Source organism: Daphnia pulicaria, chromosome 1 (genome assembly GCF_021234035.1).
Source record: "Daphnia pulicaria isolate SC F1-1A chromosome 1, SC_F0-13Bv2, whole genome shotgun sequence".
NCBI classification, from domain to species: Eukaryota; Metazoa; Arthropoda; class Branchiopoda; order Diplostraca; family Daphniidae; genus Daphnia; species Daphnia pulicaria.
Window position 1 is genome coordinate 39,509,204 of NC_060913.1, and position 22,546 is coordinate 39,531,749.

General features: G+C 42.7%; 25 non-coding genes and 2 pseudogenes across 25 annotated transcripts; all 27 read right to left on the reverse strand.

Moving 5' to 3' along the window:
- Positions 1-177: 177 nt before the first annotated feature.
- Positions 178-341, reverse strand: LOC124322040. The gene has a single exon (XR_006914396.1). It is a non-coding gene; the product is annotated as a U1 spliceosomal RNA (small nuclear RNA).
- A 509-nt stretch (positions 342-850) lies between these two features.
- LOC124322333 lies at positions 851-1,036 on the reverse strand. Its single transcript, XR_006914654.1, has one exon. It is a non-coding gene; the product is annotated as a U2 spliceosomal RNA (small nuclear RNA).
- A 1,530-nt stretch (positions 1,037-2,566) lies between these two features.
- On the reverse strand, positions 2,567-2,708 carry LOC124322673. Its single transcript, XR_006914943.1, has one exon. It is a non-coding gene; the product is annotated as a U4 spliceosomal RNA (small nuclear RNA).
- Positions 2,709-3,331: 623 nt separating this feature from the next.
- On the reverse strand, positions 3,332-3,495 carry LOC124322139. The gene has a single exon (XR_006914490.1). It is a non-coding gene; the product is annotated as a U1 spliceosomal RNA (small nuclear RNA).
- Positions 3,496-4,002: 507 nt separating this feature from the next.
- LOC124322208 lies at positions 4,003-4,193 on the reverse strand. Its single transcript, XR_006914556.1, has one exon. It is a non-coding gene; the product is annotated as a U2 spliceosomal RNA (small nuclear RNA).
- Positions 4,194-4,703: 510 nt separating this feature from the next.
- LOC124322564 lies at positions 4,704-4,925 on the reverse strand. Its single transcript, XR_006914843.1, has one exon. It is a non-coding gene; the product is annotated as a small nucleolar RNA U3 (small nucleolar RNA).
- A 754-nt stretch (positions 4,926-5,679) lies between these two features.
- LOC124322403 lies at positions 5,680-5,798 on the reverse strand. Its single transcript, XR_006914690.1, has one exon. It is a non-coding gene; the product is annotated as a 5S ribosomal RNA (ribosomal RNA).
- A 748-nt stretch (positions 5,799-6,546) lies between these two features.
- Positions 6,547-6,665, reverse strand: LOC124322415. The gene has a single exon (XR_006914701.1). It is a non-coding gene; the product is annotated as a 5S ribosomal RNA (ribosomal RNA).
- Positions 6,666-6,868: 203 nt separating this feature from the next.
- On the reverse strand, positions 6,869-6,991 carry LOC124322862. The gene has a single exon (XR_006915119.1). It is a non-coding gene; the product is annotated as a U5 spliceosomal RNA (small nuclear RNA).
- A 574-nt stretch (positions 6,992-7,565) lies between these two features.
- LOC124322674 lies at positions 7,566-7,707 on the reverse strand. The gene has a single exon (XR_006914944.1). It is a non-coding gene; the product is annotated as a U4 spliceosomal RNA (small nuclear RNA).
- A 404-nt stretch (positions 7,708-8,111) lies between these two features.
- Trnah-gug lies at positions 8,112-8,201 on the reverse strand. The gene is given in 2 exon segments: positions 8,112-8,146; positions 8,165-8,201. It is a non-coding gene; the product is annotated as a tRNA-His (tRNA).
- A 192-nt stretch (positions 8,202-8,393) lies between these two features.
- LOC124322042 lies at positions 8,394-8,557 on the reverse strand. Its single transcript, XR_006914398.1, has one exon. It is a non-coding gene; the product is annotated as a U1 spliceosomal RNA (small nuclear RNA).
- Positions 8,558-9,066: 509 nt separating this feature from the next.
- On the reverse strand, positions 9,067-9,257 carry LOC124322209. The gene has a single exon (XR_006914557.1). It is a non-coding gene; the product is annotated as a U2 spliceosomal RNA (small nuclear RNA).
- Positions 9,258-9,767: 510 nt separating this feature from the next.
- LOC124322466 lies at positions 9,768-9,989 on the reverse strand. Its single transcript, XR_006914749.1, has one exon. It is a non-coding gene; the product is annotated as a small nucleolar RNA U3 (small nucleolar RNA).
- A 754-nt stretch (positions 9,990-10,743) lies between these two features.
- On the reverse strand, positions 10,744-10,862 carry LOC124322428. Its single transcript, XR_006914713.1, has one exon. It is a non-coding gene; the product is annotated as a 5S ribosomal RNA (ribosomal RNA).
- A 748-nt stretch (positions 10,863-11,610) lies between these two features.
- LOC124322439 lies at positions 11,611-11,729 on the reverse strand. The gene has a single exon (XR_006914724.1). It is a non-coding gene; the product is annotated as a 5S ribosomal RNA (ribosomal RNA).
- A 203-nt stretch (positions 11,730-11,932) lies between these two features.
- Positions 11,933-12,055, reverse strand: LOC124322864. The gene has a single exon (XR_006915121.1). It is a non-coding gene; the product is annotated as a U5 spliceosomal RNA (small nuclear RNA).
- A 574-nt stretch (positions 12,056-12,629) lies between these two features.
- On the reverse strand, positions 12,630-12,771 carry LOC124322676. The gene has a single exon (XR_006914946.1). It is a non-coding gene; the product is annotated as a U4 spliceosomal RNA (small nuclear RNA).
- A 404-nt stretch (positions 12,772-13,175) lies between these two features.
- Trnah-gug lies at positions 13,176-13,265 on the reverse strand. Its single transcript is given in 2 exon segments — positions 13,176-13,210; positions 13,229-13,265. It is a non-coding gene; the product is annotated as a tRNA-His (tRNA).
- Positions 13,266-13,457: 192 nt separating this feature from the next.
- Positions 13,458-13,621, reverse strand: LOC124322043. The gene has a single exon (XR_006914399.1). It is a non-coding gene; the product is annotated as a U1 spliceosomal RNA (small nuclear RNA).
- Positions 13,622-14,130: 509 nt separating this feature from the next.
- LOC124322317 lies at positions 14,131-14,306 on the reverse strand (annotated as a pseudogene).
- A 4,440-nt stretch (positions 14,307-18,746) lies between these two features.
- Positions 18,747-18,850, reverse strand: LOC124322361 (annotated as a pseudogene).
- Positions 18,851-19,360: 510 nt separating this feature from the next.
- On the reverse strand, positions 19,361-19,582 carry LOC124322467. The gene has a single exon (XR_006914750.1). It is a non-coding gene; the product is annotated as a small nucleolar RNA U3 (small nucleolar RNA).
- A 754-nt stretch (positions 19,583-20,336) lies between these two features.
- Positions 20,337-20,455, reverse strand: LOC124322451. The gene has a single exon (XR_006914735.1). It is a non-coding gene; the product is annotated as a 5S ribosomal RNA (ribosomal RNA).
- Positions 20,456-21,123: 668 nt separating this feature from the next.
- On the reverse strand, positions 21,124-21,242 carry LOC124322463. The gene has a single exon (XR_006914746.1). It is a non-coding gene; the product is annotated as a 5S ribosomal RNA (ribosomal RNA).
- Positions 21,243-21,445: 203 nt separating this feature from the next.
- On the reverse strand, positions 21,446-21,568 carry LOC124322865. Its single transcript, XR_006915122.1, has one exon. It is a non-coding gene; the product is annotated as a U5 spliceosomal RNA (small nuclear RNA).
- A 574-nt stretch (positions 21,569-22,142) lies between these two features.
- LOC124322677 lies at positions 22,143-22,284 on the reverse strand. Its single transcript, XR_006914947.1, has one exon. It is a non-coding gene; the product is annotated as a U4 spliceosomal RNA (small nuclear RNA).
- Positions 22,285-22,546: the final 262 nt, after the last annotated feature.

Here is a 22,546-nt window from a genome sequence, read left to right on the forward strand (position 1 = left end):
GATGATTTATATTAAAGTAGCTAAACATGAATTTCATTACTTTGTTGTTTCTTCCCAGAAAGAAAATCTGATGCTTCGCGTATTCCCAAGCGGTCAACCCTACCGTTTACTAACGGGACCAGATTTAGTTCAACTTCCGGCAGATGACAAGAATTTTTCTTACATTTATAGTGTGTTCAGGGAACGGCGCGAACGCAGTCCCCCACTACCAAAAATTGTACTCCCGAGTTAATCACATTTGGATTAATCGCAAGGGTCAGCCCATCCTTAGTGCAATGGAAAGGCCTCGCCCTGGAGGAACCACCTTGGTGATCATGGTTGCCTCTGAGCCAGGTAAGTATGATTGTGGATGCTTTTTCACTTTGTTTAATACTTTGTATACAGCAGAACAATATTGACAAAGAGTGTTCAAGTATTTGACTGACGTTTAGAGAATACCACCCACTTTCTTTCATCGACTTGAATTACGAACTCGAGCAAAATATAGTAAATAAAGCTCAGTATTTATTTCATGGTCTTGATCTTTGCAAATACTTTTCAAGAAACAAATTGCTTGTTTTTTTTCATTTGGTCGTCCAATTGGCAAATAAGAAAATAAGAAAATCGACTTTTCATATGAAAATACACGCATCTTCATATTTTAAAAAAAAACATCACATCGAAAGATGAACAGTACTAATTAGTTAACACAATCAAGTACGTATTTTTTTATGCTTTTCTTGATATTACGAAAAAAATACAATTAGAAAAAATTACAAACATGTCTACATGACAGTTTTGCAATTATACATGGTCTTTTATTATACGGTGCTAAGACAATTTCTGTTTTATTCAATATGTTCTCCCTCATAGAGGGTGAGCCGATCCCGGAGGTACTGCAATACCGGGTCAACCCGTGGCGGGAGCAGTGCAAGCACTGTATTCCCACCGTATGCCAAAAATCAGTTTAATATTCTGGGGTCCATTTGAACCCGTATCAGATATTAAGGTGATAAGAACAGATTTTATGCATTGTATTTTCCAAAGGACTGGGAATAAACATATATACAATGATTTATTTTAATTGAGTTTGAAGGGAAAAAGTTCGCGAGACGACGTGTCAACGCTACGTTAAAAAACCCTTAGTTTGAGGAAGAGGGAGGACTTGCGCCCTCTTCTGCTTCTTCTTCTTCGGGTTCGGGATCGCTTGCTTCGGTCTGGTATGCCAGATGTTTGGCTATGATTTGAGTTGTTCCTTGGATGGCCAGTAGTTTCATCTTCTTCTTGAGGCTCTGCCATTTTCTACCCGAGAATCCCAGGGCAAGACATATCTCATCGTTGCTTGGGAGCCAGGACCCTAGTGAACCAACCACGAGAGGGAGTACCACACCAAGATGTTTGTACTTTTCAATTTTCCTTGCCTGTGCCTTCTCGAGTCCATCCGCGCTGCTGAGGGGAACCGTGACGTCGATTATAATGGGAGGGTTGGTGGAAGTGACCACCAGGTCTGGTCTGAGTCCGGAGTTGTCCACGGCGAGGTTGACGGAGACGGTGTGGCCAAGTTTCTCCGTTTCTTCCGCCATCAGTCCTAAGATAGAATTATGACGATTAATAGAAAGAGCGGAGTTTACCTGGCACCCACAGACAACATGGTCTGTGGTTTCCAGCTTCGTACAACCTAGTCGACAGGTTTTGACTGTCGACTTTGATCCTGGGCCACCTCGGACTGGCAGTATCCCTAGTCTCGCCTTGTGGAGAAAGTGCCATTCCTGGAAGGACAGTGGCGTTCGGCATGATAAGAGACCTGCGTTCTCCTTGGCCATGTCAAGAGCTAATCCGGTTGCCGTCTTTCCTTGTTGAGCTGACAGGAGTCTGCTTGTCCACCTTTGCCGCATCGCGGTCCGGAGTCCTCTGACTGCCTTGATGGAGATTGTGGAGATGTCATCGGCGATAACTTTGCTGTACTCTTCGCCGGATACATCAATCCTTATCCTCTTCAAACAGCCCGAGGCCTTCCTTGCGCGGGTCCAAAGGTTCATCGATGCTCCTCCATGTCGGATTGCTCCAAGTCCCTTTTCCATGGAACCTGCCAAGTACTCGTTAATAGGAAGTGGAAAAGGGACCTCGTTCCTGCCGTATCCCAATTTGATGGTTTCTTCTAGTTGTGCCATTGCCACTTCACTGACGTTCTTGTCTTTGCTATCTAGGAGTTGCAGTGCTCTTTCCAGGGTCCAAATGTCAGCCTCGTCTGTGAGGGGGAGAACTCCAAGTCCTCCCACGCGGCGATCTGAGTAGAAAAAAGCAGTGTTAGCGGACATAGGGACACAGGCTACCTTGCGAAGAAAATCTCTGCAGGCGACGTCCAGGTCGTAGAGGGATCTTTTCTCGACTCTTCCCGATGCGAGGTGGTGGGAAAGTGATGGGAGTAGTACACTTCTGTACACTTCCAGCTTTTGCCAGGGAGCCAAACCGGAGTCGCCAATCACTTATACGATTTCACTTTCACCGTTTAATGTTATAAACACACTATGCAACACTCCAATTTTTCTAACTGACTGTAATTTTTTTTTTCTTGTACGCTGAAATGCTCCTGATGGAGCTATCAAAAATTGCCGACGACAAAGATTATTTCACTTCATCGTGGCGGGGTATTGGTTAAAGTTTTCAACTAGCAATAATCACACCTCGGGAGACCCTCATTGGTTATGATATTGCCACTGCGCAAAGCTAAATTATAATCAGAAAAGCAAGTCTACTTAAGCATTTGCTGAATTCGTTCTGCTTGGACGTGTTGGACCAACAATTTCGTTCAGAAATATTCATTTAGATTACCCTAGGCAAATTTTAATTTCCATCTCCCATTGGACTAATTAATTGGACTGTAAATGTGTATTTTTCTTCCATACATTTCAACAACTTCCTGCACACACAAAAAAAGGGAGGGGGAATTTCAGGTTTTCATTCCAAATTGTTTTTCACATTATGAACTATTGAAGTGAGCGAGCATTACTTTCCAACCAAACAAAATTTATAGTTAATCTGCGTGTTGACGTGAAAAATCAGTTTTCAGTGCCGTGACCAGGATTCGAACCTGGGTTACTACGGATTCATATCTAGTAGGTACCACAACGTAGGGTCCTAACCACTAGACGATCACGACCAATCCATTGGCCATGATGATTTATATTAAAGTAGCTAAACATGAATTTCATTACTTTGTTGTTTCTTCCCAGAAAGAAAATCTGATGCTTCGCGTATTCCCAAGCGGTCAACCCTACCGTTTACTAACGGGACCAGATTTAGTTCAACTTCCGGCAGATGACAAGAATTTTTCTTACATTTATAGTGTGTTCAGGGAACGGCGCGAACGCAGTCCCCCACTACCAAAAATTGTACTCCCGAGTTAATTACATTTGGATTAATCGCAAGGGTCAGCCCATCCTTAGTGCAATGGAAAGGCCTCGCCCTGGAGGAACCACCTTGGTGATCATGGTTGCCTCTGAGCCAGGTAAGTATGATTGTGGATGCTTTTTCACTTTGTTTAATACTTTGTATACAGCAGAACAATATTGACAAAGAGTGTTCAAGTATTTGACTGACGTTTAGAGAATACCACCCACTTTCTTTCATCGACTTGAATTACGAACTCGAGCAAAATATAGTAAATAAAGCTCAGTATTTATTTCATGGTCTTGATCTTTGCAAATACTTTTCAAGAAACAAATTGCTTGTTTTTTTTCATTTGGTCGTCCAATTGGCAAATAAGAAAATAAGAAAATCGACTTTTCATATGAAAATACACGCATCTTCATATTTAAAAAAAAACATCACATCGAAAGATGAACAGTACTAATTAGTTAACACAATCAAGTACGTATTTTTTATGCTTTTCTTGATATTACGAAAAAAATACAATTAGAAAAAATTACAAACATGTCTACATGACAGTTTTGCAATTATACATGGTCTTTTATTATACGGTGCTAAGACAATTTCTGTTTTATTCAATATGTTCTCCCTCATAGAGGGTGAGCCGATCCCGGAGGTACTGCAATACCGGGTCAACCCGTGGCGGGAGCAGTGCAAGCACTGTATTCCCACCGTATGCCAAAAATCAGTTTAATATTCTGGGGTCCATTTGAACCCGTATCAGATATTAAGCTGATAAGAACAGATACTACACTTTGATCTTAGCCAAAAGGCCGAGAAGCGATAATGTTACAAGGATTACTGCCCAAAATAACCACTGAGGTTCAACACATTTCCGGTGGTGTACGAAGAATACTCATATCACTCAAAACATTCAAGAAATGCTATAAAATATTGAGTTGTTCATTTTTCCAGACGCGACCACTTGATGCTTATAAAGTTCATTTTCATTTGTTTTATTATGCTCATACTGTATTAAGGGAGATACAATTTACGCTGAAGGCGTTGCAAATTTTACTCTCGTTATCACACTAGGTCCTTTTTTTTCAGAATATGGCTTTGCCACGCCACCTGACGACAAAAGCTCTGAACGATAATTAATCATGATTAAATAACAATAACTAAAAGAATGCAATACGATCATAAAGTCATGACACATCCTCAAATTGACCAACCTCACTTTCACAATTTATTTTGCCATACAAGCAGATGATTTAAGGACACGAATACCTGGAATTATTATTAAGATTTATCTCTTTAGATTTTCAAGAATTTAAATTTGTTTTATCATCTCAACCACTCTGAACACGCTAGTTTCCTTCCGCTATTTCACATGGATTTAACGGAAACGGTCCTCAATGACTGTGTTTGATGCTGTCGAGACAGCTACACTCACAGCCTGTTTCACGCTCAGAAACCAGCGTCTTAACTCGTCATCGTGGGTTGAAAGGAGACAAGTTTCTGGTGGGAAACTAGTCAAGATATACTACAGAAATGATCCTGTGAAGTATGATCTTAAATGCAATGTTATTTTGCAGAACTCTAAATAAGGTTTGTACGATCAATGAGCTTTGGCGTAAATTACAGTGCATAGATCGATATTTCGGAATATTAAATTGAGATTTGCAATACTTGACGCACACAGTACATACATTGTCAGGTCTTGCATTTTGTTCATTTATTGAAACACCGAGAAGCTCTTTAATAGTTATAGAACAAGTGACGAGACCAATTTTGGACACAATAAAGAATCCGCGTGCTCATCAAATCAATTTATTACAGTAATGTATTATCGATTGAGAGCCCATTTATCAGCTGGGTGTTTGGCGTGCACCTATAATCCTGCTTCGGGGAGGCTTGGTAGAGTGGATGGCTTGAGTTTAGGAGCCCTGTTTCGTGATACCGCATGTTGATCAGGTGCCCGCACTAAGCTTGACATCAGCATGGATCTGCTAGAGGAATCTAGTAGGTGCAGGTTAGCTAAGGAGGAGCGTAGTGGGTCAGGAGGGAAACCTAGCAGCCAAAAGTTCCCGTGTTCGGCAGTAGTGGGATCGTGCCAGTGAGTGGGCGTCATGCAACAGCCTCAACAAAATAGCCAAACCTCTATCTTTTTTTTTGTCGTTAAAACTACCGAGATCAAACAAACATGCGTTCTACAATATATGGTATCATTAATCAAAGTCCCAGCAATACCCTTTTCAACTAATACCTAAAGAATACATTATATTCCATGTCTCATCTAACTTGGGGAGCAAAAATAAAATTACACCATGCCAACAGCATCCCGTATTCCCAAGCGGTCACCCATCCAAGTACTAACGGGACCCGACATAGCTTAACTTCCGGGAGCTGACGAGACCGGGTGAGTTCTATGTGGTATGGCCGTTGACATCAATTCAGTCGCCATTACCCGACCATATTCGCCTCTAAATCTAGTTCTAATGCTTGCTTACTTTCTGTTCGAAATACACACCAACCTTAGCCAAACAAACGAGGACATATAAGTACATTTGTCAATGGACAACCGAATATAAAATTTGATAATATTTCCAAACGCCACTATTTTTGGCTAACTGTCATTTTTAATTTTCTCGTTCCGGGGATGTCCGATCAATGAGCCAACAATCCAAGTGTCATAAGGCTAACGATTGCTTCCCTTACTTAGCTTGCGTTGCATAAGGATCTCAGAGTCAGAGAGATTAGATAGAGCTGCCCGAAGAAACCACCAACGTACAAGCCTCTCGGCTGTGCCGTGCGCTTCGCGCTTTACTTAGCTTGCGTTGCATAAGGATCTCAGAGCCAGAGAGATTAGATAGAGCTGCCCGAAGAAACCACCAACGTACAAGCCTCTCGGCTGTGCCGTGCGCTTCGCGCACGGCGTTTCAAATATCTTTCAGCAACAAAGAGGTTGGAGGACGTCTAGTAGCCTCTCGGCTGTGCCGTGCGCTTCGCGCACGGCGTTTCAAATATCTTTCAGCAACAAAGAGGTTGGAGGACGTCTAGTAGGCAATATCCAGTAAAAAATACGTTCCTTCCATTTTCAACTAATGCCAAAATAATACATTGTAGTCCATGTAGTATCACCCATCTTGGGAAGCACTTCAATTCAATTGGATTCACAAAAATAAAATAATTCCATGCCAACAGCATCCCGTATTCCCAAGCGGTCACCCATCCAAGTACTAACGGGACCCGACATAGCTTAACTTCCGGGAGCTGACGAGACCGGGTGAGTTCTATGTGGTATGGCCGTTGACATTAAACTAGACGCAATTACCCGACCATATTCGCCTCTAATCTATTACTTGTGCTTGAGATTTATCTTTTTGAAATACACACTAATCTTACCAAAACCACCGAAAAACTATCAGTTTGTCATTTTACAAATGTTGTCAGTATGTAGTAGTAGAATATCTTTGTTTCCGCATACAGACGTTTTCAATTTTTCATTTATTCAAAGTGCCCAATCAGAAGACCGGGCGTTAAAAAAATAAGTCATATAGACTCATCAATGCTCCTAACCACGGAAATCTTTAGTAAAAGGCGAAAGATTTATCCGGGTATTGATTAGAAACCAGAGTAAATAACAGTGGTATGCCTTGTATTTATATTCATTTAAAAATTTTGAAGTGCGCTTGTAAGGTTTTTTTTCGAAACATGCGTTTACATATCAAAATCCTTGTGCAATTCGTTATCAATGGGTACAGTTATTTTAAAGTAAATATCATGTATAAAGCTCGTTAACATGTTTTTGAACGAAACAGTTGTGCGCAGTGTTATTTTTGAAAAAAATGAACGATCTTTATGGTACAAGCCCAACACGTAGGTGGTGGGATCAGATGTTTACCCCGACATTCACCCTACAGCGGTTAACAATTTATTGAACTTCCCCTTTAAACATGGTGGAATCTTTTCACCTTGTCATTTGGAATCACCTTTTCAAATATTTTCCCCGTGTTCACAATGTTCCAACTGACTGATATTAATGGCCTTCAGCGAACGAATTAATCAGCCTTGTCTGACGTGCAATACCAACTAAATGGAAACAAAAATCACTTATACGATTTCACTTTCACCGTTTAATGTTATAAACACACTATGCAACACTCCAATTTTTCTAACTGACTGTAATTTTTTTTTTCTTGTACGCTGAAATGCTCCTGATGGAGCTATCAAAAATTGCCGACGACAAAGATTATTTCACTTCATCGTGGCGGGGTATTGGTTAAAGTTTTCAACTAGCAATAATCACACCTCGGGAGACCCTCATTGGTTATGATATTGCCACTGCGCAAAGCTAAATTATAATCAGAAAAGCAAGTCTACTTAAGCATTTGCTGAATTCGTTCTGCTTGGACGTGTTGGACCAACAATTTCGTTCAGAAATATTCATTTAGATTACCCTAGGCAAATTTTAATTTCCATCTCCCATTGGACTAATACCAACAGGGGACTGTTCATTACATACATGAAATAATTTTTGTCTTAATATCGGGTCAAATACTTGAAATTCTGTAAATGTGTATTTTTCTTCCATACATTTCAACAACTTCCTGCACACACAAAAAAAGGGAGGGGGAATTTCAGGTTTTCATTCCAAATTGTTTTTCACATTATGAACTATTGAAGTGAGCGAGCATTACTTTCCAACCAAACAAAATTTATAGTTAATCTGCGTGTTGACGTGAAAAATCAGTTTTCAGTGCCGTGACCAGGATTCGAACCTGGGTTACTACGGATTCATATCTAGTAGGTACCACAACGTAGGGTCCTAACCACTAGACGATCACGGCCAATCCATTGGCCATGATGATTTATATTAAAGTAGCTAAACATGAATTTCATTACTTTGTTGTTTCTTCCCAGAAAGAAAATCTGATGCTTCGCGTATTCCCAAGCGGTCAACCCTACCGTTTACTAACGGGACCAGATTTAGTTCAACTTCCGGCAGATGACAAGAATTTTTCTTACATTTATAGTGTGTTCAGGGAACGGCGCGAACGCAGTCCCCCACTACCAAAAATTGTACTCCCGAGTTAATCACATTTGGATTAATCGCAAGGGTCAGCCCATCCTTAGTGCAATGGAAAGGCCTCGCCCTGGAGGAACCACCTTGGTGATCATGGTTGCCTCTGAGCCAGGTAAGTATGATTGTGGATGCTTTTTCACTTTGTTTAATACTTTGTATACAGCAGAACAATATTGACAAAGAGTGTTCAAGTATTTGACTGACGTTTAGAGAATACCACCCACTTTCTTTCATCGACTTGAATTACGAACTCGAGCAAAATATAGTAAATAAAGCTCAGTATTTATTTCATGGTCTTGATCTTTGCAAATACTTTTCAAGAAACAAATTGCTTGTTTTTTTTCATTTGGTCGTCCAATTGGCAAATAAGAAAATAAGAAAATCGACTTTTCATATGAAAATACACGCATCTTCATATTTAAAAAAAAAACATCACATCGAAAGATGAACAGTACTAATTAGTTAACACAATCAAGTACGTATTTTTTTATGCTTTTCTTGATATTACGAAAAAAATACAATTAGAAAAAATTACAAACATGTCTACATGACAGTTTTGCAATTATACATGGTCTTTTATTATACGGTGCTAAGACAATTTCTGTTTTATTCAATATGTTCTCCCTCATAGAGGGTGAGCCGATCCCGGAGGTACTGCAATACCGGGTCAACCCGTGGCGGGAGCAGTGCAAGCACTGTATTCCCACCGTATGCCAAAAATCAGTTTAATATTCTGGGGTCCATTTGAACCCGTATCAGATATTAAGCTGATAAGAACAGATACTACACTTTGATCTTAGCCAAAAGGCCGAGAAGCGATAATGTTACAAGGATTACTGCCCAAAATAACCACTGAGGTTCAACACATTTCCGGTGGTGTACGAAGAATACTCATATCACTCAAAACATTCAAGAAATGCTATAAAATATTGAGTTGTTCATTTTTCCAGACGCGACCACTTGATGCTTATAAAGTTCATTTTCATTTGTTTTATTATGCTCATACTGTATTAAGGGAGATACAATTTACGCTGAAGGCGTTGCAAATTTTACTCTCGTTATCACACTAGGTCCTTTTTTTTCAGAATATGGCTTTGCCACGCCACCTGACGACAAAAGCTCTGAACGATAATTAATCATGATTAAATAACAATAACTAAAAGAATGCAATACGATCATAAAGTCATGACACATCCTCAAATTGACCAACCTCACTTTCACAATTTATTTTGCCATACAAGCAGATGATTTAAGGACACGAATACCTGGAATTATTATTAAGATTTATCTCTTTAGATTTTCAAGAATTTAAATTTGTTTTATCATCTCAACCACTCTGAACACGCTAGTTTCCTTCCGCTATTTCACATGGATTTAACGGAAACGGTCCTCAATGACTGTGTTTGATGCTGTCGAGACAGCTACACTCACAGCCTGTTTCACGCTCAGAAACCAGCGTCTTAACTCGTCATCGTGGGTTGAAAGGAGACAAGTTTCTGGTGGGAAACAAGTCAAGATATACTACAGAAATGATCCTGTGAAGTATGATCTTAAATGCAATGTTATTTTGCAGAACTCTAAATAAGGTTTGTACGATCAATGAGCTTTGGCGTAAATTACAGTGCATAGATCGATATTTCGGAATATTAAATTGAGATTTGCAATACTTGACGCACACAGTACATACATTGTCAGGTCTTGCATTTTGTTCATTTATTGAAACACCGAGAAGCTCTTTAATAGTTATAGAACAAGTGACGAGACCAATTTTGGACACAATAAAGAATCCGCGTGCTCATCAAATCAATTTATTACAGTAATGTATTATCGATTGAGAGCCCATTTATCAGCTGGGTGTTTGGCGTGCACCTATAATCCTGCTTCGGGGAGGCTTGGTAGAGTGGATGGCTTGAGTTTAGGAGCCCTGTTTCGTGATACCGCATGTTGATCAGGTGCCCGCACTAAGCTTGACATCAGCATGGATCTGCTAGAGGAATCTAGTAGGTGCAGGTTAGCTAAGGAGGAGCGTAGTGGGTCAGGAGGGAAACCTAGCAGCCAAAAGTTCCCGTGTTCGGCAGTAGTGGGATCGTGCCAGTGAGTGGGCGTCATGCAACAGCCTCAACAAAATAGCCAAACCTCTATCTTTTTTTTTGTCGTTAAAACTACCGAGATCAAACAAACATGCGTTCTACAATATATGGTATCATTAATCAAAGTCCCAGCAATACCCTTTTCAACTAATACCTAAAGAATACATTATATTCCATGTCTCATCTAACTTGGGGAGCAAAAATAAAATTACACCATGCCAACAGCATCCCGTATTCCCAAGCGGTCACCCATCCAAGTACTAACGGGACCCGACATAGCTTAACTTCCGGGAGCTGACGAGACCGGGTGAGTTCTATGTGGTATGGCCGTTGACATCAATTCAGTCGCCATTACCCGACCATATTCGCCTCTAAATCTAGTTCTAATGCTTGCTTACTTTCTGTTCGAAATACACACCAACCTTAGCCAAACAAACGAGGACATATAAGTACATTTGTCAATGGACAACCGAATATAAAATTTGATAATATTTCCAAACGCCACTATTTTTGGCTAACTGTCATTTTTAATTTTCTCGTTCCGGGGATGTCCGATCAATGAGCCAACAATCCAAGTGTCATAAGGCTAACGATTGCTTCCCTTACTTAGCTTGCGTTGCATAAGGATCTCAGAGTCAGAGAGATTAGATAGAGCTGCCCGAAGAAACCACCAACGTACAAGCCTCTCGGCTGTGCCGTGCGCTTCGCGCTTTACTTAGCTTGCGTTGCATAAGGATCTCAGAGCCAGAGAGATTAGATAGAGCTGCCCGAAGAAACCACCAACGTACAAGCCTCTCGGCTGTGCCGTGCGCTTCGCGCACGGCGTTTCAAATATCTTTCAGCAACAAAGAGGTTGGAGGACGTCTAGTAGCCTCTCGGCTGTGCCGTGCGCTTCGCGCACGGCGTTTCAAATATCTTTCAGCAACAAAGAGGTTGGAGGACGTCTAGTAGGCAATATCCAGTAAAAAATACGTTCCTTCCATTTTCAACTAATGCCAAAATAATACATTGTAGTCCATGTAGTATCACCCATCTTGGGAAGCACTTCAATTCAATTGGATTCACAAAAATAAAATAATTCCATGCCAACAGCATCCCGTATTCCCAAGCGGTCACCCATCCAAGTACTAACGGGACCCGACATAGCTTAACTTCCGGGAGCTGACGAGACCGGGTGAGTTCTATGTGGTATGGCCGTTGACATTAAACTAGACGCAATTACCCGACCATATTCGCCTCTAATCTATTACTTGTGCTTGAGATTTATCTTTTTGAAATACACACTAATCTTACCAAAACCACCGAAAAACTATCAGTTTGTCATTTTACAAATGTTGTCAGTATGTAGTAGTAGAATATCTTTGTTTCCGCATACAGACGTTTTTAATTTTTCATTTATTCAAAGTGCCCAATCAGAAGACCGGGCGTTAAAAAAATAAGTCATATAGACTCATCAATGCTCCTAACCACGGAAATCTTTAGTAAAAGGCGAAAGATTTATCCGGGTATTGATTAGAAACCAGAGTAAATAACAGTGGTATGCCTTGTATTTATATTCATTTCAAAATTTTGAAGTGCGCTTGTAAGGTTTTTTTTCGAAACATGCGTTTACATATCAAAATCCTTGTGCAATTCTTTATCAATGGGTACAGTTATTTTAAAGTAAATATCATGTATAAAGCTCGTTAACATGTTTTTGAACGAAACAGTTGTGCGCAGTGTTATTTTTGAAAAAAATGAACGATCTTTATGGTACAAGCCCAACACGTAGGTGGTGGGATCAGATGTTTACCCCGACATTCACCCTACAGCGGTTAACAATTTATTGAACTTCCCCTTTAAACATGGTGGAATCTTTTCACCTTGTCATTTGGAATCACCTTTTCAAATATTTTCCCCGTGTTCACAATGTTCCAACTGACTGATATTAATGGCCTTCAGCGAACGAATTAATCAGCCTTGTCTGACGTGCAATACCAACTAAATGGAAACAAAAATCACTTATACGATTTCACTTTCACCGTTTAATGTTATAAACACACTATGCAACACTCCAATTTTTCTAACTGACTGTAATTTTTTTTTTCTTGTACGCTGAAATGCTCCTGATGGAGCTATCAAAAATTGCCGACGACAAAGATTATTTCACTTCATCGTGGCGGGGTATTGGTTAAAGTTTTCAACTAGCAATAATCACACCTCGGGAGACCCTCATTGGTTATGATATTGCCACTGCGCAAAGCTAAATTATAATCAGAAAAGCAAGTCTACTTAAGCATTTGCTGAATTCGTTCTGCTTGGACGTGTTGGACCAACAATTTCGTTCAGAAATATTCATTTAGATTACCCTAGGCAAATTTTAATTTCCATCTCCCATTGGACTAATACCAACAGGGGACAGTTCATTACATACATGAAATAATTTTTGTCTTAATATCGGGTCAAATACTTGAAATTCTGTAAATGTGTATTTTTCTTCCATACATTTCAACAACTTCCTGCACACACAAAAAAAGGGAGGGGGAATTTCAGGTTTTCATTCCAAATTGTTTTTCACATTATGAACTATTGAAGTGAGCGAGCATTACTTTCCAACCAAACAAAATTTATAGTTAATCTGCGTGTTGACGTGAAAAATCAGTTTTCAGTGCCGTGACCAGGATTCGAACCTGGGTTACTACGGATTCATATCTAGTAGGTACCACAACGTAGGGTCCTAACCACTAGACGATCACGGCCAATCCATTGGCCATGATGATTTATATTAAAGTAGCTAAACATGAATTTCATTACTTTGTTGTTTCTTCCCAGAAAGAAAATCTGATGCTTCGCGTATTCCCAAGCGGTCAACCCTACCGTTTACTAACGGGACCAGATTTAGTTCAACTTCCGGCAGATGACAAGAATTTTTCTTACATTTATAGTGTGTTCAGGGAACGGCGCGAACGCAGTCCCCCACTACCAAAAATTGTACTCCCGAGTTAATCACATTTGGATTAATCGCAAGGGTCAGCCCATCCTTAGTGCAATGGAAAGGCCTCGCCCTGGAGGAACCACCTTGGTGATCATGGTTGCCTCTGAGCCAGGTAAGTATGATTGTGGATGCTTTTTCACTTTGTTTAATACTTTGTATACAGCAGAACAATATTGACAAAGAGTGTTCAAGTATTTGACTGACGTTTAGAGAATACCACCCACTTTCTTTCATCGACTTGAATTACGAACTCGAGCAAAATATAGTAAATAAAGCTCAGTATTTATTTCATGGTCTTGATCTTTGCAAATACTTTTCAAGAAACAAATTGCTTGTTTTTTTTCATTTGGTCGTCCAATTGGCAAATAAGAAAATAAGAAAATCGACTTTTCATATGAAAATACACGCATCTTCATATTTTTAAAAAAAACATCACATCGAAAGATGAACAGTACTAATTAGTTAACACAATCAAGTACGTATTTTTTTATGCTTTTCTTGATATTACGAAAAAAATACAATTAGAAAAAATTACAAACATGTCTACATGACAGTTTTGCAATTATACATGGTCTTTTATTATACGGTGCTAAGACAATTTCTGTTTTATTCAATATGTTCTCCCTCATAGAGGGTGAGCCGATCCCGGAGGTACTGCAATACCGGGTCAACCCGTGGCGGGAGCAGTGCAAGCACTGTATTCCCACCGTATGCCAAAAATCAGTTTAATATTCTGGGGTCCATTTGAACCCGTATCAGATATTAAGCTGATAAGAACAGATTAAAATGTTTATTGACAATGAATTTTTATCTGGTACATAGTTGGCTATGCCAAAGGGGAAATGTTCAACAAATGACGGGGCATTTGGAGGCTGGAGAACAGGAGACCAGTGAAATACAAGATATCTAAACGAACGGAAGAAAATGTGAGAGGGGTGTTGAACCCATCAAGTAGTGAGTGGAGAGATCAGATAAATAAAATCAAGAGATTAGTGTGTGAGGACAATGTGAAATTAGGGACGTGATGGGGGCGGAGCCATAGGAATGGGTTCCCGATACTGCCGCTTTCCGCTGATGAATTCCACATAAATATCGCGGGACCACCGGATGGTGTCGCTGATCACGAGTTTTTTCATGAGTTTGGCGTAGCTTTTACTGATGCGTAGTTGGCGAATAACGGCATCATTCGCTGGATCCCATCCACCAAGCGCACCAACCACAAAGGCATCTAGATAAACATTCCAGCCTTGAGATCGGAGTTCTGCGGCAAGAGGGTCATATTTTTCTATTTTCCCAGCTCGAGCAAGTTGAAACGCTTCGAATTTGTTTTCGAAGACGATGGCTACATCGACGATGGAGATGGAGCGGGTCGAGACATCAGTGACGACAAGGTCCGGTCGGAGCTGGCCGCTGGTACCGGGTATCGCCTTGTCTTCGGTAATCGTTCCAGCAATCACCGGTGTCCCTCTGGCCAGTCGATGGACGACATTATGGTGGCGGAGAGCCCGAGGACGACTGACATATTTGCAGTGGCTGAGAACATGCGGGAGAGTTTCGAGTATTATTGCAACGGCGGCAGCGCTTACTGCCGGCGCCAAATCGGCGCGTTCCATTTAGGGGGACAGTGTCCAGTCGGGCCCGATGGAGAAAGCGCCAGTCGGCAAATCGGGTATAAAGGCCGGTTTTCATCATGTGATTTGATTCACTACGGAGGCTGGTCACTGAGAACACTTTACCCTGGTCGGGTTTCCGGAGAAGGCGGTGGAGGTAGGAGGCCCGGAGGGCCGTTTTAACTAGATTACACACCTGACTGCGGGCGGCCGGGTGGGCTCGCGCCTGATCTGGTTCTTTTCCAGGACGGGGGACGATGATCTGCATTTCACCAAGGGTGGCGCACCACCACCATTCAATATTCACGATTCGACGAAGGGCGCGCGTACAGGATCGGACACGCGACCACAATGAAGGAACATCGCCGTTGGTTTGAATCATGTCACCATCCGTGGATCCGTTGAGGTAAGCGGCAATGTCTTCCATGTCTGGTACACGTCGAATCTTGAGGTGAACCGCGGTTTTGAGCGTGTCCCAAGCAGTTTCACGTACATCATTGTCGGGACAGGTAAGAAGACGATAACCATGGGTGATTGCGCACACATTGCGCATATCACTAAACGGTAGAATGCCAGCACCACCTAGCGGACTAGGAATGAAGACCACTTCAGCGCTGGCCCGTTGGGGCAAATTTAACCACTTTTTCACATTTTTCTTCATTCTCTTGTCCAATGCTCTGAGCGGTTTAACTGCGACGTTGGCACCTCGGAGAATGAAGTCTAGGCGGGGCACAATGAAGGTGACGACCGCATCAATCTTCTGCCAAGGGGCTAGTAGGCTGTTGTCGAGAAGGTCCAGGTCGTTGGAAATTTGAGCCAGCGTTTCCTCTGGCGTCTGTTTGTTGCGGAAACCAGTTGGGACTCCCAGATGACGGTAGTGTTGTCCTTCACCAAGGACCGCCAATGGGTTTTTGTTGATTGTGAAGACGGAATCGACAGTTTCTCGCCGGACCACATGGAGAGTGGCACATTTGGCCGGTTTGAAGGTGAGGCCACACCATTCTGCCGTTTCCGTCGCCACATCAAGTTGGCGCTGGAGTGCGGCTTCATTTTTTGCTAGGAGGGCCAGGTCATCGGCGAAAGCTAGAATAAGGAGGTCAATAAGGCCTAATTTAAAAGAGAGGGGCTTTAGCGCCATGACAGCGCGGATGATTGGTTCCATAGCCAGATCAAATATCACAGGGCTCAGGGGGCAGCCCTGTTTGACTCCAGATGAAATTGGGATGGGTGCTGTCAGGCCACTGGACGTCATCCCGCGTGTGGTTGTGTCGATGTACAGATCTTGCACGACGGAAATTAATTCCGCAGGTAGCCCTAAAAGGTTTAGGGTGCCAAAAATGTGGCTGTGGGGGACGGAAGGAAAGGCGTTGGCCAGGTCAAGCCATGCAACGCACAATTCCTGGCCGGTGCGACGGGCTTGATTAATTGCGGCCTGAAGGAGGAAGTTGTGCTCAAGGCAGCCGTCGTGTCGGGTGAAACCTTTTTGTTGTGGAGAAATCCGGTGGCCCTCTTCCGCCCAGCGGGAAATCCGGTCGGCGATGACGCCAGAGTAGAGTTTGGCAATGGTGTTTCCAAGGGTGAGCGGACGCCAGTTGCCTAGATTCTCTCTGTCACCGGCTTTAAAGATGAGGACCGTCGTCGACTCTTTCCAGGCGGCTGGAACTTTGGCAATGCGGAGACACCGCGAGTAAATTAGGGCCAGGGTGTGGCAGCCAGGGTCGACGCGACGTAGGCCAGAGTAACGCGCGCCATCAGGTCCAGGAGCCGTGTTTTTCATTCGTTGAAGGCGGAAGGAAACTTCCAGTGGGGTGATCGGAGCCGTAAGGAAGGCCAGTTCATCAGGCGTGGTAGGCTGATCAAAGGCCGGCACACAGGCGGGTGGATCGGACCAGGGGTGCTCTTCCCCTGCAAAAATTGTGGTCAAGTGCGTCTCGATTGCTGCCGGTTCAGCCGCGCAGTACGGAGACGGTTCTGCCAAGATGTGGGTCATGGCTTTGTTTCGGTCCATCCTGTAGAGCTTCTGAATGGCAGAAGCATCCTGGGGATCGTATCGTGGGCGCCTACGTGGGGCTCGGTTGAGACCTTGATTACGGGGAGCCGGAGCACGGGTAGGAGGTGGTGGTGCTGTGTCCTGCCGTTCAGCAGCAGCAGAAGAAATAGCCAACGAGAGGGCCGAGAGGCCATCAACATCCTCAGGGAGGAGTGAGTTGAACGTATCAACCCACTGGCGTTGGAGATCCGTTAGCTTCGGTGGGGGGATGTCAGGAGCTTCCTCTTCTTCATCTATCCGTGCAGGGTCAATTGAAGGGGAACGACGCCGAGGAGAGGTAGCCGGTCGCCCATTAGCCCTGCGGTTGGTCACAGGCGGCAAATGAGAAGATTGCTGACGAGATCGTCTTCCACGCCGACCACCAGGTGGCTCGCACTGCTGTACGAGCCCTGGGGGCTGGGCGGAAAGTGAAGAAGTAGACAGCCGAGGGTCAGGCCGTCGAGGAAGGTCGAAATGGCCAGCATCCCGATTCCACGGTGGAGCATCTGGCATGGAGGGTGAAGTCACTGGTTCACTCACTATGGGAGGAGGAGAGATTGCAGCACCAACTAGGCCTCGAGCACCTGGAGCGCCAGACACTTGAAGAGAGCCGGTAGGTGGCGTGTGGGTAGTATTTCGGAGGCTCGGTGTAGCTAGCGGCGAAGGAGGCTGAGCAAGCACTGGAGCGACACTATTTTGCGGCATTTCCGGTGGCGGAACAGAAACTGCACTGGGGAGAAGAAGCTGCCGGGCAATGCGGATTTCTTCAGTCACTATTGGTGGATTGGAGCGCGGGCGATAACAGCGGCCACCACCACCTCTTTCCCAGCAACCACTCACAACCGGATGATCAAGCACGTCATACAGAACATTCGTACGACCAGTCCAGGACCATAGAGAGCCATTTCCGTCTGGAGGATCTGGCTCTGGCGGCGGAGGAGGGAATTCACTTGGAACATCACTGAGAGAAGCACTGAGGGGCGGGAGTAGCTCACGAGGCCCGAAGTTGATGAGGAGGCCAGGCGGATGGGGATGCATCGGCCTGGTATCTAGAAGAGGAGGTAGATTAGTGGGGGCAGCCGTCGGAGGGATCGGCGCCACAGTAGATGGGTCAGGAGGCAGCGCCTCTGATATGGATTGACGTCGAGCCGCCGCAAGGAAGCAATCAATGGCCTCGGAAGAGATGGGCGGCACTTGGGGTGTACCAGGCGTGGTAGAGGGTGGAGACACCGGTCGACGGGAGTGGAGTTCAGCATGGTGGGCGGCATAGTTTCTCACGCTCGGTAACTCGAACTGGCAAATGTGGCACTCGAAGCGGACAACAATGGTACCTTTGTGGGTGGCGCGGAAGTGCTTCTTCAGGCTGTTATGGGACGACAGCTTCTGCCCAACGGTAGTGCAGATGTGGCAGGAGAAGGTGGCAGAAGAAGGGATGGGAAGGCTGATGTAGACCACATCAGTAATGTTCTCCGTGAACCTGCTCCCACCAGGCGGCGTACAATTGGAAGAATCACTGTCACTCATAATATAGCAAGGGTACACATATGCAAAATCAATACGGGCAATATAGGCGGTAGAAAAATAGGGAGAAGAAGGTGATCACTTCAAAGGTTGGGACAAGAGGCAAAAAGATCAAGCGAGTGGCATCTGGAAACAACTGATAAGAACAGATACTACACTTTGATCTTAGCCAAAAGGCCGAGAAGCGATAATGTTACAAGGATTACTGCCCAAAATAACCACTGAGGTTCAACACATTTCCGGTGGTGTACGAAGAATACTCATATCACTCAAAACATTCAAGAAATGCTATAAAATATTGAGTTGTTCATTTTTCCAGACGCGACCACTTGATGCTTATAAAGTTCATTTTCATTTGTTTTATTATGCTCATACTGTATTAAGGGAGATACAATTTACGCTGAAGGCGTTGCAAATTTTACTCTCGTTATCACACTAGGTCCTTTTTTTTCAGAATATGGCTTTGCCACGCCACCTGACGACAAAAGCTCTGAACGATAATTAATCATGATTAAATAACAATAACTAAAAGAATGCAATACGATCATAAAGTCATGACACATCCTCAAATTGACCAACCTCACTTTCACAATTTATTTTGCCATACAAGCAGATGATTTAAGGACACGAATACCTGGAATTATTATTAAAATTTATCTCTTTAGATTTTCAAGAATTTAAATTTGTTTTATCATCTCAACCACTCTGAACACGCTAGTTTCCTTCCGCTATTTCACATGGATTTAACGGAAACGGTCCTCAATGACTGTGTTTGATGCTGTCGAGACAGCTACACTCACAGCCTGTTTCACGCTCAGAAACCAGCGTCTTAACTCGTCATCGTGGGTTGAAAGGAGACAAGTTTCTGGTGGGAAACAAGTCAAGATATACTACAGAAATGATCCTGTGAAGTATGATCTTAAATGCAATGTTATTTTGCAGAACTCTAAATAAGGTTTGTACGATCAATGAGCTTTGGCGTAAATTACAGTGCATAGATCGATATTTCGGAATATTAAATTGAGATTTGCAATACTTGACGCACACAGTACATACATTGTCAGGTCTTGCATTTTGTTCATTTATTGAAACACCGAGAAGCTCTTTAATAGTTATAGAACAAGTGACGAGACCAATTTTGGACACAATAAAGAATCCGCGTGCTCATCAAATCAATTTATTACAGTAATGTATTATCGATTGAGAGCCCATTTATCAGCTGGGTGTTTGGCGTGCACCTATAATCCTGCTTCGGGGAGGCTTGGTAGAGTGGATGGCTTGAGTTTAGGAGCCCTGTTTCGTGATACCGCATGTTGATCAGGTGCCCGCACTAAGCTTGACATCAGCATGGATCTGCTAGAGGAATCTAGTAGGTGCAGGTTAGCTAAGGAGGAGCGTAGTGGGTCAGGAGGGAAACCTAGCAGCCAAAAGTTCCCGTGTTCGGCAGTAGTGGGATCGTGCCAGTGAGTGGGCGTCATGCAACAGCCTCAACAAAATAGCCAAACCTCTATCTTTTTTTTTGTCGTTAAAACTACCGAGATCAAACAAACATGCGTTCTACAATATATGGTATCATTAATCAAAGTCCCAGCAATACCCTTTTCAACTAATACCTAAAGAATACATTATATTCCATGTCTCATCTAACTTGGGGAGCAAAAATAAAATTACACCATGCCAACAGCATCCCGTATTCCCAAGCGGTCACCCATCCAAGTACTAACGGGACCCGACATAGCTTAACTTCCGGGAGCTGACGAGACCGGGTGAGTTCTATGTGGTATGGCCGTTGACATCAATTCAGTCGCCATTACCCGACCATATTCGCCTCTAAATCTAGTTCTAATGCTTGCTTACTTTCTGTTCGAAATACACACCAACCTTAGCCAAACAAACGAGGACATATAAGTACATTTGTCAATGGACAACCGAATATAAAATTTGATAATATTTCCAAACGCCACTATTTTTGGCTAACTGTCATTTTTAATTTTCTCGTTCCGGGGATGTCCGATCAATGAGCCAACAATCCAAGTGTCATAAGGCTAACGATTGCTTCCCTTACTTAGCTTGCGTTGCATAAGGATCTCAGAGTCAGAGAGATTAGATAGAGCTGCCCGAAGAAACCACCAACGTACAAGCCTCTCGGCTGTGCCGTGCGCTTCGCGCTTTACTTAGCTTGCGTTGCATAAGGATCTCAGAGCCAGAGAGATTAGATAGAGCTGCCCGAAGAAACCACCAACGTACAAGCCTCTCGGCTGTGCCGTGCGCTTCGCGCACGGCGTTTCAAATATCTTTCAGCAACAAAGAGGTTGGAGGACGTCTAGTAGGCAATATCCAGTAAAAAATACGTTCCTTCCATTTTCAACTAATGCCAAAATAATACATTGTAGTCCATGTAGTATCACCCATCTTGGGAAGCACTTCAATTCAATTGGATTCACAAAAATAAAATAATTCCATGCCAACAGCATCCCGTATTCCCAAGCGGTCACCCATCCAAGTACTAACGGGACCCGACATAGCTTAACTTCCGGGAGCTGACGAGACCGGGTGAGTTCTATGTGGTATGGCCGTTGACATTAAACTAGACGCAATTACCCGACCATATTCGCCTCTAATCTATTACTTGTGCTTGAGATTTATCTTTTTGAAATACACACTAATCTTACCAAAACCACCGAAAAACTATCAGTTTGTCATTTTACAAATGTTTTCAGTATGTAGTAGTAGAATATCTTTGTTTCCGCATACAGACGTTTTTAATTTTTCATTTATTCAAAGTGCCCAATCAGAAGACCGGGCGTTAAAAAAATAAGTCATATAGACTCATCAATGCTCCTAACCACGGAAATCTTTAGTAAAAGGCGAAAGATTTATCCGGGTATTGATTAGAAACCAGAGTAAATAACAGTGGTATGCCTTGTATTTATATTCATTTCAAAATTTTGAATTGCGCTTGTAAGGTTTTTTTTCGAAACATGCGTTTACATATCAAAATCCTTGTGCAATTCTTTATCAATGGGTACAGTTATTTTAAAGTAAATATCATGTATAAAGCTCGTTAACATGTTTTTGAACGAAACAGTTGTGCGCAGTGTTATTTTTGAAAAAAATGAACGATCTTTATGGTACAAGCCCAACACGTAGGTGGTGGGATCAGATGTTTACCCCGACATTCACCCTACAGCGGTTAACAATTTATTGAACTTCCCCTTTAAACATGGTGGAATCTTTTCACCTTGTCATTTGGAATCACCTTTTCAAATATTTTCCCCGTGTTCACAATGTTCCAACTGACTGATATTAATGGCCTTCAGCGAACGAATTAATCAGCCTTGTCTGACGTGCAATACCAACTAAATGGAAACAAAAATCACTTATACGATTTCACTTTCACCGTTTAATGTTATAAACACACTATGCAACACTCCAATTTTTCTAACTGACTGTAATTTTTTTTTTCTTGTACGCTGAAATGCTCCTGATGGAGCTATCAAAAATTGCCGACGACAAAGATTATTTCACTTCATCGTGGCGGGGTATTGGTTAAAGTTTTCAACTAGCAATAATCACACCTCGGGAGACCCTCATTGGTTATGATATTGCCACTGCGCAAAGCTAAATTATAATCAGAAAAGCAAGTCTACTTAAGCATTTGCTGAATTCGTTCTGCTTGGACGTGTTGGACCAACAATTTCGTTCAGAAATATTCATTTAGATTACCCTAGGCAAATTTTAATTTCCATCTCCCATTGGACTAATACCAACAGGGGACAGTTCATTACATACATGAAATAATTTTTGTCTTAATATCGGGTCAAATACTTGAAATTCTGTAAATGTGTATTTTTCTTCCATACATTTCAACAACTTCCTGCACAC